Source organism: Ranitomeya variabilis, chromosome 4, assembly GCF_051348905.1.
Source record: "Ranitomeya variabilis isolate aRanVar5 chromosome 4, aRanVar5.hap1, whole genome shotgun sequence".
Lineage (NCBI taxonomy): Eukaryota > Metazoa > Chordata > Amphibia > Anura > Dendrobatidae > Ranitomeya > Ranitomeya variabilis.
In genome coordinates, this window is record NC_135235.1 from 217,654,018 (window position 1) to 217,668,090 (window position 14,073).

General features: G+C 42.5%; 1 pseudogene across 1 annotated transcript; it reads right to left on the bottom strand.

The window, feature by feature from the left end:
- Positions 1 to 2,978: 2,978 nt before the first annotated feature.
- On the bottom strand, positions 2,979 to 13,307 carry LOC143770386 (guanylate-binding protein 2-like; annotated as a pseudogene). Its single transcript, XR_013214625.1, has 11 exons — positions 13,020 to 13,307; positions 11,378 to 11,505; positions 11,182 to 11,246; positions 10,928 to 10,972; positions 10,325 to 10,512; positions 9,383 to 9,623; positions 7,737 to 8,020; positions 5,934 to 6,146; positions 5,070 to 5,172; positions 4,534 to 4,727; positions 2,979 to 3,170 (listed from the first exon to the last, which is right to left on the bottom strand). The product of XR_013214625.1 is annotated as a guanylate-binding protein 2-like (transcript).
- Between the last annotated feature and the right edge of the window lie 766 nt (positions 13,308 to 14,073).

A 14,073-nucleotide genomic window follows, 5' to 3' on the forward strand; every position in this document is an offset into this window, starting at 1 on the left:
CATTGGAGATCGAGGGTCACATGCTCAGATACTGCAGCGGATCCCATTGGTCCTCCACGAAGGTCCTGAAGGTGCTCAACTTCTGTGGCAGCTTCCCATTGGTTCTTCTGGGAAGGTCTTGTACATGCTGCAGCTATAAAAGGTTCGCATGACCGCACGGCCATGCGCTAGTGTACATTTGTATATGTGTTTGTGTTGATGAGTGCAAGTCGTCCTTAAATATCCCCTCCCTATTGGATGACTGCTCGCGTAAGGTGGATGATTGCGTTCTAGCGCCCGACTTAACACACAAAACAGCGTCTATTGCTGTGACCGCCAGTGCGGCGCCGTGCGCTTTCACAGCGCTTTCCTGACCCAAGCCTGGGTGGTTAGTGGCGTCCACCAGTGCGGCACAGCATGCACTCTCGTGCATCTTTATTAATATTATTTCCTTCACTCTGACACCTCAGTTGCGGTGTCGAGCGCAAGAGGTCTATATGAACTCAAATCCTGTGTCTTGGGATTGAGTTCTGAGACTCCTTGCTTGCGCTCTTGGTGCGGTACCGAGGCCCTGTGACGCAACAGGGTTCGCTTCCTTCACACAGGGTGAGGTTAACTCGTGTGGGTATTCAAATTGTACCGCCATATAGTCCGTCATTACTTAGCAGCAGGTTCCATCTCTGCACGGTGGACCCCGGGCTGTGAATGCACCTTACTCTATCTATTCTAATTATTTGGTGCGTTCCGCTAGCCCTAACAGATACAGGAGCAAACTGAAGCATACTACAGAGATATGGAAACAGATCATGATGTCAGAATACAAAGTCTGTGGATTGAAAATTGCATGTTAGGCCGCGGTCCCACTAGCATATCACATATGATGCATGCAAGACTTTTAGAATACTGTTAGGATTCGGCTGTTTCCACACTCTGCGCTTGACACATCACCGGCCAATACAATGTTTGCCTAATTAAAATTATGTGCCAACCTTTTTTTCTTCTGCTTTTCTCAATTGAAACAATGAGAAAAGCAGAAAAGAAAGCAGTTGGCACGTGACTGACTCAATACAAATTGCATAAGGAGTAGTGATGTGACAAGTGCAGAGAGTGTGAAAACAGCAGAATCTTAATAATACATTACACAATGAATGAAATCCTGGAAGTGTATTGGACACCTCTTTAAAGGTAACTTGTCACCTGGACAAACGGTTTTTATCTTTAGATATAGAGTTATTCTGCAGGTAAATAACCATTAAAGCCTGGTTAGTCGGCTTACTGGAAAGTGTTGGCTACAAGGAGAAAATTACGTTTTATTCTTCCTGCCGCCGCACAAATGTGAACAAGCGCTTTTAGATTTAGTAAATGTGCTCCAAACATATGAATGTTTTTACACACCACAATGCACTATTACCTACACGCATCTTACAAAAATACATGGTATTCACGATACACAGACACATACGCAGGCATGCCCACATACAGTATGCAGAAATGTATACACATACGTAAACATGCACATATACGCCATGTACACTGTGGGGCAGTGAGGGGAATCATATAGTAGGGTAGATATGTGACCCCCAGGATGTGCATAGAAAACACACTGAACCCACTGGAGAGCATTGTAATTACAGCCACAGCTGTGGTTACAATGTAAAATTAAAGAGAGTGTGGATTTTGTCAAGCTATTTGACCAAGTCAGATTTAGGCGAACTTGACACATGCTTTTATTTTTGGAGAGATCTGCAGGAAAGTAGTGGGATGGATCACTCCCTCCAGTCTGGATCTTGGAAGTGGCCCATGTCCACGATTCCCATTTAAACTTTCAGGTAAGAGTTGGGCGTTTCAATATTGGATTACAAGCAGCACAACTGGAGACTCTGTTTATGCCGGTCTGTGCGAGACTAGACCAGAGCCAGAGAGGGCAAAGCCATTCCCGCACCCTCATGTACACACATACGCAGACATGTGCACATATGCAGATATGCAGACATATGCAGACAACTGCACATACATAGACATGCAAACGTGCACACATACACAGCCATTTTATGCAGACATGCGCACATCTGCAGACATGCACACATGCACAGACATGCGTACATACAAGTGCATCTCAATAATTTAGAATATCATCAAAAAGTTAATTTATTTCAGTTCTTCAATACAAAAATTGAAACTTGTATATTCTATATAGCTATTACATACACAGTGATCCATTTCAAGTGTTTATTTCTGTTAATGTTGATGATTATGGGTTACAGCCAATGAAAACCCAAAAGTCATCTCAGTAAATTAGAATACTTTATAACACCAGCTTGAAAAAATGATTTTAACATCTGAAATGTTGGCCTACTGAAATGTATGTTCAGTAAATGCACTCAATACTTGGTCGGAGCTCCTATTGCATCAATTACTGCATCAATGCGGCGTGGCATGGAGGCGATCAGCCTGTGTCACTGCTGAGGGGTTATGGAAGCCCAGGTTGCTTTGATAGCAGCCTTCAGCTTGTCTGCATTGTTGGGTCTGGTGTCTCATCTTCCTCTTGACAATACCCCATAGATTCTCTATGGGGTTAAGGTCAGGTGAGTTTGCTGCCAATCAAGCACAGTGATACTGTTGTTTGTAAACTAGGTATTGGTACTTTTGGGAGTGTGGACAGGCGCCAAGTGCATCAATCTTTGTCCTGGCAGGAACATTCAGACAATCCCCTGATCTTCTAGCTGTGCAGGATGGAGGGACCAGTCTCCATTTTGTCAAAGAACCAACAATGATTATGGGGTCCAGAGTAGAGGACTTCTACTGTTCCAATATATTTATCTTCTACAAATGGACTTTAAAGGGATTGTACCTGCACCTACTAAGCACAGAGCAAAGTCTTATAATGTGCAGGCACTTATTAACCCAGAAGTGGTCGGTGCTGGCGCATGCGCAGTACAAGACTGTGCTTTGCCTTTAGTTCAAGTGCACAAGTACGAAAGTCTCAGTGAATAGAGCAGTTCAGGGTGATGGCTTTAGTTTATTTTGGAAAAAACAGGTGATAGGTTTGTTTTAATTCACTTTTTTTAATAAAATTAAATTATAATACATATTCCGGGTTCTGATCTGTTCTGTTCCCGTAGGTGTCGAATTTCGTTTTCCAGGGCTGACATTTTGTCATTAAACCCTTGTTTCATCATTATTTCTTGTTCCTAAAATGGACACAAAAACAAAAGTAAGAAGAGGTAAAGATTTATCGACACAAAAAAATTAAAACCATGATTACTTAAACAGTTTAGGACTGGGACATTTAACCCCCATTTGTGACGAGGCACATCTTTTTTTTGTCATACATGCAATTTAAAGAGATGTAATTTTTTTTTCAGGTATAGATTTTCAAGGTTTTTTTGGGTCTTTTTTGTGGGCTCCATTTGTATCACTGTCATAGTCTCTGTTTTCTTTGCACATATCTGCCGATATCTGCCGATATCGGTGGAAAAATAAGGGAAATAAATGTCTGTTTTTCCCATTCCATTTGTTTTTAAAAGTACATTTAAAAATTTGTTGCCCGCTCTGTAAAAAATATTTTTATATATTGGATACTTTTTTTTTACAGAAGCGAGGCTGGTAACAGTAATTTGGATTGACAATGCCAAATTTTTATTTATTTATTTTTTACATGTTATATTTTATTTCCTTATTTTTCATTTATTTTGTGCATTGCTCACCCACCCTCCCCATAATGTAATAAAGACGTTTGAGGAGGGGGAATGGGGGGGTGGGTAGGAGTGAGGGACATTGAAATATTTACATTTCCATCTTATTTCCCCTGTAACTGGGGCTGATATATTAGCCCTAGTTACAGGGGACATCCAACCTCCTGGCTGCATTGCAGAGCTGTGTGTATCTCATGTTACCCAGTGGAGCTCCTGCGCTTTCACTATACACTTCTGTGTATGAAGGAGAAAGAGCCTTCAGTGCTTTCTATTACTAAAAACTCAGATCTTGTTTAGTATTGTGTATAAAGCGATGCAGAAGGCACAGACTGTAATAAATCGTCTCTGCCTTTTCTACGGGGACTCCGGCTGTCTGACTCCTGCAGCTACAGGATTGCCTGAGCTCCTATGCAGTGTGGGTTTAAAATGTCACTGAAGAATAGGAGTTGGACAGCCCAGACATTGAAAGTCTATGAGTGGTCCGGAAACAATAAAAATGCTGATAAATTGAGATGATATCTAACAATTTTTTGTAACGACTCCTGTTACCCCAATTTAACATCTAATAGAACCCTCAACTTTTTCCAGTAGTCTTACAGACATTGTTGGATCTCTCTCGAGGAAGCTTCAAAGTCATTGCTGAGATTTTTGGTGGAAGAACCATGAGGAACCACCAGAAAGACTTTCTGGGTAAGCAACTTGATACGCTAGTAAAAGTTTGATAAATCTGGATTATGAACATCATTTCAGACCCATTGGCCGCCACCAGAGAGAATGCAAAATAATTCACATTTCATGAATCACATGAACCAGAACGGACAATTTGGGGGAAATCCAGCTGGGCTTTGTAATACTCTACCTTGAGCTTCTGAGCTATGACCAATTCGTTTTGCTGAACCATCATATTTCTGTCTTGTTCCATCTTGTCCATGAGCATTGCTTTATGCTGCTCAAAACTTCTTTCTTGATCTTCCATGCGTTGTTGCAGATTTTTATTATTTTGCTCCATAATTTGTTTTTCCCTCTCGGCGTTTTCGGCTTGAGCACGTTCCTCTAAAAAAGTGAAACAGGTGTGTGATTAACAGTCGGTATTACTAATTACATATCAGACAGTAGATCACAGTTCCGGTAATCCAACCAGTCACGATAATGAAGGACCTTTATGGTTGACTTACCAATGAGGCCTCTTCACTGTTTTCAATGCTTCAACCAAGTCAATTGGGTCTTGCAGCTTTTCCCAGATCCTGGCCACCCACTTTTTTTAAATTTGGCAGGAAACGGTTACCCAATAATGTTATAATTTGCCCAGTATTTGGTTTCAGAAACATCGTAAGTGAAGAATTGAGTCAACGTCCATGACATTTGTAGGTGTCACTACGACTGCTCATGTCTCACCTGCTAGCTGTCTCTCCTTGTCAGTCAGGGTCTCATCTGCTTGAACAATGGCAGCTTCAATGTCCTTATTCTCATTGATAAACTCCTGCATCACTTCAAGACCCTTTGGTTGCGAAAAGTGAAATTGATTACACGGGTGAAGGGATTAACTTGCATAAATACATAAAGAGGTATAACATGGCAATTTAAGGAGTATTCTTATCTTACACATGAATGGCACCTAACTTGGTATTTTATGGAAGAAGGTCACATCTTTTAGAATCTTACCTATCTCTTGAACTTGGACTTGTCTGTCCGTTCACTTCTGAAGTAGCTCCAAACACAGCAGAGCAAGTTCCATATAAATCCCAAATTTCACTTCGGAGTCATTTATTTGTCAGTCCTTCATACTTCCCACTAAATAAGAATTTAACCCCATCATGGTATACTACAAAGTGACCCCCAAGCCTGTCTGACCCTACTTATATACTGTAGACCCTTGTCCAATACTATTTACATGCTTATATGGAGATCTGTATGGACTACAAGAGGTCACTGGACAGAAAATAGGACTAAGATGTTTTTTTCACTCCAAAACCGGAAAGATGCTATCTTGGTGGAAGGCCCTGGGTTACGATGTGTCAGGCTTTTTTTTCTGTGCTTTTTCAAATTAGTAGTTTCCCTCAAAACAGTAAGTCAAACGTAAAAGTTCTACTGCTGAAAGGTCCTCTCAGATCAGATGAAGGATGGCCATTAGCATACCCTAATAGTTATGGCCCGAAAAAAACAACACATGTCATGCATACCCTAATAGTTATGGCCCCCCAAAAAACAACACATGTCATTATTATACTTTTTTCCTTTATATTTTTTTGCGAAACTCACCTTCATACCTTTCCCAGGTCTTGTGTTGTACCGTTCCATAACATTAAGCTTCTCCATTAAATACAGTTTGTGTCGTCCAGGTACGGAATATTTTCCCGCCAATAGGTCATTCTCCATAGTGGCACTGAGCTCCTGGAGAAGATTTCGGCAACAATCTCTTGAAGCTTTTTCATTCTTTGCAGAATATTCATTTGCTTTATTATCAATTAGCTCCTGTTAAAAAAGTAATGGTGAAGATATGATGAAGTTCTCCATAATCATCTCGAAAACTGTAGTAATGTTATAAATGACGAGGAGAAAGGAAACCTGGGAGTCACATGAGCTAGCGGGTGATTTGGCAGACAGCTATCCCTCCTGACTTCCTCATACGCAAGCTCATTGTTTGGCCGAGTGTTCATGCATTTTCAAAGGGAAGAGTAGAACGCTGCTGCCAAACACTTCTGGAATCAGATAATCTCTCCTGAAACCAAAAGGATCGGGCATTGAAATTCCAAGTACAGGATCCTTCTGAGAGGATTGTGAGGGCTCCCAAACACATCAGATGGTTGGACAGTGATGCCAAAATTGTTGGGTTTGCCTATTATTCATCTAATGTGCTTGGAGGACTTAAGAGCTAGGTTTGGTGGTTTTAATTTTGCAATCATATATATCCAGATCATCTAGGACAAAGTGTTTGCGACATTCGATGCGAAGGTCAAACAAAAGACAAAGAACATGTAGTATACAATAATGTAATCTAGAGTAAACAAAAAAGCTTGGGTTAGAGAACGAATAGTGGAGCAAGGATAAATCATAGACGTGTGCAGAAGATAAAAGACCTATGTACATTAGATAGCGGTTGGCCAACAGCTATGCCTGCTGACTCCTTCATACACAGGAATCAATTTGGGGAAAGAAGAAAAGGATCAGTTACTGCAAATCCAACATTTCTAATTCATCTTTCCCATGACAACCACTTTCAGGACAGATTTGGAAGGTCCCATTACATAATAACATCAGGCAATCTGTCACAGCTTTGTTGTCGGGTTAACAGGACCAGGGACTCCCTTCGCTGTCCCTAATGCTAGATGCGCCCTAGCTTGCCCTGCTCCCCGGATAACTTCTGATGGTGAAGATGCTAGGGCCACATTCCTTGCCTTAGCTCCTAAACCCGCCTTTAGTCTGTACCCTTCCCCACCCAGGGAAGAGGGGAGTAGTAGTGTATCGTAATACATCAACCAGACTAAAAAGATAATAGGAACAGGGATAAAGGAAAATATCAAAGATACAAATATACACACAAAAACAGAGGTAAACATCAGGGAGAGGAGAATGGGGTTAATGTGAATGTAGAAGAAGGGGAATTATCACAAGCTCAAAACCTAACAGTCACAGATAAATCCAAACGCCTTCTTCAATAACAATCACCAACAACGTCCATGCAGCAAAAGCTACCTGTGGCAATAAGTGCTAGCAAGGACTCAGTTTATATAGGAGATGGGAGTGGCTAACAGTGTACAGCTGAGAGCCTAAATGCAGGAAAGCTTTCAGGAGCTTTCAACTGAGCAGATTAACCCCTGCACTGCTAAAAGAAACTTACACCATTTAATATGAAAGTGAAGTGCTCCTAATCAGTGCAGGAGTATGAGATCTTCTGGCTCCTGTCTGTGACACAATCCCACCAATTTAACTTGCATAAAAATTATTATAATTTGTTAAATCGGTTTGCAATGCATCATGGACTTGTTACCAGTCACCATTATCCCAGGGGCAAGTTATTCTTAACGGTTCAAGGGAGGCTTACTTCTTAATCTAGTAACTCACCTTGAGCTTCCGTTGATATTTTTGATTCTTGTCATTAAGGGAACGTCCCATGAAGACAGTAATGGTCTCTTTCTCGCATTCCATGTGCATGTTTAGGAATTCTTGTTGTGTCTCCGTTGGAAATTTCAGAACACGTTTTTCCATCTCACATTGATATTTGGACATTGCGTCTTGTATAGCTCCGGTATTTTCGATCTCTGCCAGAGCCAGGATCGCGTTGTCCATGCAGGGGACTGTTCCGCTCTGAATTGCAGACACATACGAGGCTGTGAGAACGGCTAACACTGAAAGATACAACACAAATTCAGACATTTGAAATTATATGACCATTGTGTTATGTTTTCTATGACTATAAAGCCTGTTGTGAATGTGAAAATGTATTTGTATACATAATTTGTTTTTCCTTCTCTGCATTTTCGGTTTGATACCCTCCCCCACTTTCTGTACAGAGACAAAGACCCACTGACACTTTCTGTAGAGACACAATATCCACCACCACTTTCTATAAACGGACAAAGACCCTGGACAGAGACAAATACATACCTCCAACTTCCTGCAGAGAGACAAAGACCCGTCCCCACTTCCTGTAGAAAGACAAAGACCTATCCCCACTTCCTGTAGAAAGACAAAGACCTACCCACACTTCCTGTACATAGACAAAGACCCACCAACACTTTCTGTACAGAGACAAAGACCCACTCACACTTTCTGTAGAGACACAATATCCACCACCACTTTCTATAAACAGACAAAAACCCTGGACAGAGACAAAGACAAACCTCCACTTCCTGCAGAGAGACAAAGACCCGTCCCCACTTCCTGTAGAAAGACAAAGACCCATCCCCACTTCCTGTAGAAAGACAAAAACCTACCCACACTTCCTGTACATAGACAAAGACCCACCCACATTTCCTGTAGAGAGACAAAGACCTACCCACACTTCCTGTACATAGACAAAGACCCACCAACACTTTCTGTACAGAGACAAAGACCCACTCACACTTTCTGTAGAGACACAATATCCACCACCACTTTCTATAAACAGACAAAAACCCTGGACAGAGACAAAGACAAACCTCCACTTCCTGCAGAGAGACAAAGACCCGTCCCCACTTCCTGTAGAAAGACAAAGACCCATCCCCACTTCCTGTAGAAAGACAAAAACCTACCCACACTTCCTGTACATAGACAAAGACCCACCCACACTTCCTGTAGAGAGACAAAGACCCACCAACACTTCCTGTAGAGAGACTAAGACCCCCACAAACTTTCTTTAGAGACACAAAGACCCGATGACACTTTCTATAAACAGACAAAGACTCTCCCTCACTTTCTTTACAGAGATAAAGGCCCACCCCACTTTCTGTAGAGAAATAATGACCCGCCCTCACTTCCTGCAATCTATTGTGGCATTTTTGCTTCCAGAAACAGATTACACTTGACAACAGGCAGTGAACTATAAGTTAGATCAAAACGAGACACCTCATGGCCGGCACTTTGGAGGAATTTTTCGAGTGTAAAATGATCTCATTTTTAAATCCAATGATTTCTTTGATTGTCCATTTATCACATTAGCCAATAAGATCAGAATGTCTGTAAATAAAAAAGGGTGTCCTTATTTATTCATACCATACAATGGTACATACTTCTCCCAGTTACTTCAGCTCCTCCAGCCAGGGATTTAACACGACTGTGATGTATCATGTAACTGTAGAATCTTGTAGCCTGTTCCACAAACTCTTCTACCAATTCACTTTCTTCTAATTCTTCTAGTTTCTGAAGTTTATTCGTTGATGCCGGACGGTCAAATACAAAACATTTGTGTGTGGAAAAAGTGCAGAATGCACTCGCGGGGTAAATTGTAATCCTTATTTTTTTTGTTAATACCTTAAAGACATAAATAAGAAGAGTTGATATAGATTAAGTGAAGCCAGAAAAAATGTGAAGACTGTTGACAAGTTTTTCGGGCTTTAAGAACTTGACTTCTTGCTCGAAAACAGACGTGTCAAGGTAATGCTGTCTCCTGCCTTCATTGCATTAATACAGAGGTGACTACGCACCGCTGCCACCAATGATGATGTACGATGTTCCTTCATTAATGGGTTTAGTGGATGGGTGGAATAAAAAAATATGATATTTACCTCCTGGACTGGCACTCCAGCCAATCAGTGGCTGTGATGCCCCATCCAGATGTTGACAATTGGGGGACTCAGAGTTAACTGGAGAAGAGGAGAGCTTGTTCAAGAGGTACATATAATTTATTTTACCTCCCTGGACCCTGTAGCAAGGGCTTACCCAGTGTTGGACAACCCCTTTAACATTTAATATAGAAAGTGAAGGAGCAATAAAATAGTATTTATGAGGCTGGGAAATCTTTGCAGATATCAATGTGACAATAAAAGTTGCACAACTTGTCTAATTCAATTCTCAGAACTGTAAGTGAATCCAGAAATTACTAAAAATTAACAGAAGTAAAAGTTGCTGACATCAGTCTAGTGTGATTTTACGGATGTATTTCTTAGTAAAAAAAAATTCCTGTTCTTTCCTCAACCGCACTAGTCTAAAACAAAGTCCTCCTAATTTATTACCTTTCTTGAGCTCCAGAGAAGACATCAGATATTAATCTTCTGATATCATTTTTCCATCCTTCTCCAGTAACAGAGCAAAGTCTCGGATGCACCAGGTAAACGATGGGAAATATCTCTTATACTCCCCGGTGTTGTCTTCCTCAGTAGACGATTTCAGCTTGATCAGTTTTGTCAGTTCAATGACGTAACTGGGAGACGTTGCGGTTATGGAAAATGTAAATCGGTAATAGAGTTATTAAAAAATGCTAATTTTGCCCCAATTTTTTTCATCCACGGATTTCAGCTTTTCTATTGAGTAGGCTGGAATGTGTAATGAAAATTTATTGCAAGTTTTGCAACATGATTTTAAGCCTGCCATGTGTGAATGGGGCTCGTAAGACACATGGAAGGGTCGTGTTGAAATTGGCAAAAAAAGAACGTGCTGGGAGGAGGCCAGAGGGTCTGCATATTACACTCCATCCATCTCTTCCCCACCTACAGGCTTGTACTGGCCCACAGGGGGACAGATGAATACCCAACAGCGGCATTTACACCAGGGGAGAAGATGACAAGCCGTCTTTTAATGGAAATAAAAAGGTTTCTGAAGAAGTGTATTTTGGATACTGCAGCTGCTCCATAGACTACTGGTCAATCGTCCCCAAACTGTTAGGGTATGTGTCCACGTTCAGGATTGCATCAGGATTTGGTCAGGATTTTTCATCAGTATTTGTAAGCCAAAACCAGGAGTGGGTGATAAATGCACAAGTGGAGCATATGTTTCTGTTATACTTTTCCTCTAATTGTTCCACTCCTGGTTTTGGCTTACAGATACTGATGAAAAATCCTGACCAAATCCTGAACGTGGACACATACCCTTAAACACCAAGGAGCTGCTCAACATGACGGCCAAGGAGAAGATCCAGGCATCGTTCTTACAGTCACCCTGAAGAACAAGAAGAGGAAAAGAGGAAAAAAAAAGATTACTGCTGATCCACAACACCTGACAGGGAAGGAGGAGACAAGAGACTGATCAATGTCTGACCGATAGGAGATGAGACAGAGGCTGTAACTCACCTTTTCCACATCACCAAGTCCCTCTGTGTCCAGGAGGACAAGTGTCTGTCCGGATTTCTGAGGGTGAGGAATGCACCACATCCAGATCCCTTTAGTCTTCGACTGGATGCTGGATCCCAGAGCAAAACCTGGAGACATTTACAACCAAACAATTTATTTCTGTAGCATAAAAGAGCAAATAAATAGCTAATCTCTAATATTGTTACTATTGTACTGATCCTAAGTTACATCCTGCATTATACTCCAGAGCTGCACTCACTATTCTGCTGGTGCAGTCACTGTGTACATACATTACTTTACTGATCCTGAGTTACATCCTGTATTATACCCCAGAGCTGCACTCACTATTCTGCTGGTGCAGTCACTGTGTACATACATTACATTACTGATCCTGAGTTACATCCTGTATTATACCCCAGAGCTGCACTCACTATTCTGCTGGTGCAGTCACTGTGTACATACATTACATTACTGATCCTGAGTTACATCCTGTATTATAATACAGAGCTGCACTCACTATTCTGCTGGTGCAGTCACTGTGTACATGTAAGGAGAAGAACTGGATCAGGAGTACCTTTTCCGTGACGGATCCAGAACTGTGAGGGCTGTCACCTATGTTGCAAGGGGGAAAGCTTAAGGCCCGGACCAACCATTGCACTCAGTGATTGGGGGCGCAGGTTTGCTAAAAAAGCCACGGCGCGTGGGAAACCAAGCAGACTTGTCGGGAATGTACAGTGCGCAGGAGATCAGTGTCAGCACTCCGACCTTTGAACACCGAGACGGAGCAGGCCTAAGCCCGAGGGGCCTCAGATCAACGACTAGAGACTGTCAACAGAAGCATGCCCCAGGTCCAGTGACACCGCTGACGCCGCCAACATCATTGACACCGCTGACCGGTAGTGACAAGATCCGCGGTCAGAGCTTAGATGCCTGCACGTACCGGCAGGGAAGCCGGGTGACCCGCTGTGAACTGTTTCCTGGTCAGCCTGCATTTAACCGCTGAGCAGCCATAGCCTCTGCTGGGGTTAAAGACTTTATCCCCGGCTGCTCTTTACCCTCTGGATCCAGGACCCCCATCAGGATCACGAGGAATCACCACCGCCGCGATGCAGGACGCCACCTATTCCAGGACTACATCGGATACCTTTACGCGCCATGGCCTTGGCGCCACCGCTTGAATCCGGGAATCCAACTTCTGACAACGTCAGACTGATAAGTCTAATATCTCTGAACTCTTTGTCTTGTTTACCTGCATCTGTTTTTCCCTAGTTACAAAACCCCTCCTTAATTCAACCCTACCTCCTCTTCTCCCTGCCCTGAGTATCCGCTGTTAAATTAAACCCCACGTTAACCCTTGCTCTGCCTCCGGTCCGTTACTGCATCTTCCGACCTGCTCACATACATACATTACATCTTTTCACCTTACACATAATGATAAGTACATTTAGTGCGATGTTTCTGTGTCAGTGGAGCAGTAATGTCCATGTATGACCGGTCTCCCATAGACAATGAGTGGAGCATTGGTCGGTCATGGACATGTGACCTCTGTGGATGAGCGGCGCTCCCCCTGATCAATTTTCGGACCCCCGATCATACATTCTTCATACATAGGACATGTTTGGCGCTCGCCTTTATCACTCACCCGTTCTGCTCCCGGCCAGTTTGTTCATCAGATAAGATTTTCCTGTCCGGTATTTCCCTACGATTGCGATCACCACCACCGGCTGTGAGATTTCCAGAACATTTTCTATCAGGCAGATCGGCCGCGGCATAGGAAGGAGCGGAGCCATCCTCAGTGGGGTTCTTCTACTTCTTATTCAACTTCTTCTACTTCTGTAAGACAGAAACATAGTGATTATAGGACATCGCGATGCTCAGAGACTACGGCTCAGCTGCACTGTCTATAGGGGTCTGCGGTGGTCTGAAATCTCTTTTTACAGATTTCTGTTTTATTCATCCGGATACTTTACACTGCAGCTTTTTTTGCTCACATTGGTTGCACAAAGTGTGCAGGAAGATACAAAACCCGCGTGAGAAAATTAAAACACGTTTATATAAAGTAGACAGGAGAATCTAAGGCGAAGCAAAATTAAACGGAGCAAGTATAACCTCCCAGAAATCTAAAGAGCTGAAAGGAAGAGGAACTGGGAAGGAATATGAACAGACTCACAGAAGAAATTCAACTGGTGTTTACCATGCAAGGCAAACCCCTTAGCTGGATGGCTGGAACTCCTAAACTGAAGTCCAGTATAGCCAGCAAGGAAATGCAGTGAATGGTGAACATATAAAACCTCACCCAGAATGGTGCAGACTAAAACGGGAAAATGGGAAACACCTGGAAAGGATCAAATCAACAAGGGGGAACCATCAGCATTTGGACAGGGAAGAAGAAATAGCTCAGCAGACAGAGGAACTGACTACGGAGCAACAGGTCATTGGATAAAATCCCCAAACTGAGTACATGACAGTACATACATGACAGTATGATACAGCCAGCATTTCCCTCTAAAAGTAGCAATCAGAGGTAGCTCAGATCACTGCTTTGCAAACAATCAAATGCTGCAGTCAATCTCTGTCAGCGGCATTTAAGTTGAACAATCCTGGAGGGGCACCCCTTGGTCACCCATTGAAGTAGTTGTGGGGTGCCAATGGTTTGTCACGACAATCGGGGGCCTGTTGTTGCCATAAAACTAAAA